The sequence below is a fragment of the Echinococcus granulosus genome, assembly GCF_000524195.1.
Source record: "Echinococcus granulosus chromosome Unknown EG_S00039, whole genome shotgun sequence".
In the NCBI taxonomy this organism is placed as follows: Eukaryota; Metazoa; Platyhelminthes; class Cestoda; order Cyclophyllidea; family Taeniidae; genus Echinococcus; species Echinococcus granulosus.
Window position 1 is genome coordinate 708,882 of NW_020170419.1, and position 3,802 is coordinate 712,683.

The window sequence follows — 3,802 nt, forward strand, 5'->3', positions numbered from 1 at the left end:
CAGGAGTACAAACGTTCTTGTAAAAAACAAATCGGTTATTTAATGACTAAGTATTTTCGAAAAAACGAATGAGATTAAAGTAGCAAATTCGTAGGCTGATGAATATATCAAATCATAAATAGTCATAGGCACTAAATGCTTAGACCTTAATTGGGATGCAAGATAACGTCCCGTCCTAGTCATTAAAAAGGCGGATTAAAAAGGGCATGTGCATTTCTTTTACCTGCAGTAAATTTCACTAAATATTGCCCATCTCAATAGATACATTTTTTGCACAAAATTCGGTGCTATAAGAAATGCAAAAAATGTGCTATTTAAGACAACAAATACCGCACGATCCAGGTCGCCATAGCTTGTCGCCATGGGTGATGCCTCACTGTGCTATGCACAAATATACCGAGCTCAAATCCCAACTCCCAATATAGATAGTAACGATGCACTAATTACAGAAGTTTTGACTGGATATTTTAGAAGGTACCAAGAGAACAGAGAAGATCTCCCGTATAAAAAATGAAAGTATCTAAATTGATGGAATGTCAAATGCAAATCCTGTTTGAATTTGCATCAATAGTTGTTTACACATTCAATTGGCCGCCGTCCAATATATTAGTCTTTTGCATTTGCTTAACTTCTTTTGGTAATTTTCCTATAGTAATTCAGTTTAAAGACCAGAGAGCTTCCTGGCATTAGCACTATCTTTGCTCACAAAATGACTTAAAAACTTGTATATGTACGAATAGGAAGATTATTAAATGCCCATTTACCTCCTAATTGAAGCAGATGCACTTTTTTGGGGATCTGGAGTTGATAAAACACCAGAGGGCCCATCATCTTTTATAATTTTTGCTTTCTTAAAAGTGCTGAGAGTACTATTTAACTGTATAAACTGGGTGTGCCATTTCAAACCCTTCCTCACAATCTTGCGTCCGATCAATTGTGGTGACTAAGCATGTAATTCCTTCATGCCAATTAAAAGTGTTATATTCAACACTGCCAATTCGCGAAATGCTTACTGCGAATTTTCTCAGATCGGATTCTGCAAATGTCGCTACATCTCCTTAAATGTGTAGAAAATAGCGGCAATTGCAATTCATTTGTATTCCTGTAGGTAAAAGATGATGTGATTAAACTTAAGGTATGGTGCCGCTTGGATATTAAAAGAGTAATTCCTCGCTATACATACATAATTCTGTTTTATAATAAGTATTAACTCTAGGCTAGAAAACATCAGTCAAATGTAAATTACATAAGATACGCCTATGAACCAATAACAAGTAGGCTTGGTCAAATTTGTAGAGGACATTAAATGGTGTATGTGAAATTTAAAAAAATGATGCGCTTAAGATCGTCAGCTGGCACTATGAATATCATGTTTTGACATTGACAATTTCCAAAGTGTGAAAGTGGAATTGACTTCACCTGTACAAAAATACTTAATTAGCATGATTCCCCAGCTTGTTTTTTTCAATATTCAAAGGAATCAAATTAATAATTTAAATAACATGTTGTAGGAAAATAAGCAATAGTGAACATAATTAAATAAAACTACTACTCGTTCTGCATATTTGGACATATATACTTCTTTTACGGTAATTTTTCCACCTTTCTGTGGTAACAATAAATCAATATTTGGCACGAAGAATGTCTTCCAAAGGCCCACATTTCCACCGTAAATTACTAGAACCTCTTGTTTTCAAATGTCATTTAGTCTAATGGTTACGGCCCCTAAAATAGGACAAAACGCTACCAAAAGGTTAGGAAACATCAATCAAATGTAAGGGACACGAGATACGCTTATGAACAAATAACAAGTAGGCCTGACCGAATTTGTAAAGGATGTCAAATGATCCATGATGATTTGTTTGCACCCCAGATACCAAGTTATGTTCTACATAACATCAACCTTTTCCAGATTGTAGAAATGGAAATGACTTCACCTGTACGAGAAATGCATAATTAGCGTGATACTAAATGCTTAGACCTTAATTGGGATGCAAGATAACGTCCCGTCCTAGTCATTAAAAAGGCGGATTAAAAAGGGCATGTGCATTTCTTTTACCTGCAGTAAATTTCACTAAATATTGCCCATCTCAATAGATACATTTTTTGCACAAAATTCGGTGCTATAAGAAATGCAAAAAATGTGCTATTTAAGACAACAAATACCGCACGATCCAGGTCGCCATAGCTTGTCGCCATGGGTGATGCCTCACTGTGCTATGCACAAATATACCGAGCTCAAATCCCAACTCCCAATATAGATAGTAACGATGCACTAATTACAGAAGTTTTGACTGGATATTTTAGAAGGTACCAAGAGAACAGAGAAGATCTCCCGTATAAAAAATGAAAGTATCTAAATTGATGGAATGTCAAATGCAAATCCTGTTTGAATTTGCATCAATAGTTGTTTACACATTCAATTGGCCGCCGTCCAATATATTAGTCTTTTGCATTTGCTTAACTTCTTTTGGTAATTTTCCTATAGTAATTCAGTTTAAAGACCAGAGAGCTTCCTGGCATTAGCACTATCTTTGCTCACAAAATGACTTAAAAACTTGTATATGTACGAATAGGAAGATTATTAAATGCCCATTTACCTCCTAATTGAAGCAGATGCACTTTTTTGGGGATCTGGAGTTGATAAAACACCAGAGGGCCCATCATCTTTTATAATTTTTGCTTTCTTAAAAGTGCTGAGAGTACTATTTAACTGTATAAACTGGGTGTGCCATTTCAAACCCTTCCTCACAATCTTGCGTCCGATCAATTGTGGTGACTAAGCATGTAATTCCTTCATGCCAATTAAAAGTGTTATATTCAACACTGCCAATTCGCGAAATGCTTACTGCGAATTTTCTCAGATCGGATTCTGCAAATGTCGCTACATCTCCTTAAATGTGTAGAAAATAGCGGCAATTGCAATTCATTTGTATTCCTGTAGGTAAAAGATGATGTGATTAAACTTAAGGTATGGTGCCGCTTGGATATTAAAAGAGTAATTCCTCGCTATACATACATAATTCTGTTTTATAATAAGTATTAACTCTAGGCTAGAAAACATCAGTCAAATGTAAATTACATAAGATACGCCTATGAACCAATAACAAGTAGGCTTGGTCAAATTTGTAGAGGACATTAAATGGTGTATGTGAAATTTAAAAAAATGATGCGCTTAAGATCGTCAGCTGGCACTATGAATATCATGTTTTGACATTGACAATTTCCAAAGTGTGAAAGTGGAATTGACTTCACCTGTACAAAAATACTTAATTAGCATGATTCCCCAGCTTGTTTTTTTCAATATTCAAAGGAATCAAATTAATAATTTAAATAACATGTTGTAGGAAAATAAGCAATAGTGAACATAATTAAATAAAACTACTACTCGTTCTGCATATTTGGACATATATACTTCTTTTACGGTAATTTTTCCACCTTTCTGTGGTAACAATAAATCAATATTTGGCACGAAGAATGTCTTCCAAAGGCCCACATTTCCACCGTAAATTACTAGAACCTCTTGTTTTCAAATGTCATTTAGTCTAATGGTTACGGCCCCTAAAATAGGACAAAACGCTACCAAAAGGTTAGGAAACATCAATCAAATGTAAGGGACACGAGATACGCTTATGAACAAATAACAAGTAGGCCTGACCGAATTTGTAAAGGATGTCAAATGATCCATGATGATTTGTTTGCACCCCAGATACCAAGTTATGTTCTACATAACATCAACCTTTTCCAGATTGTAGAAATGGAAATGACTTCACCTGTACGAGAAATGCATAATTAGCGTGAT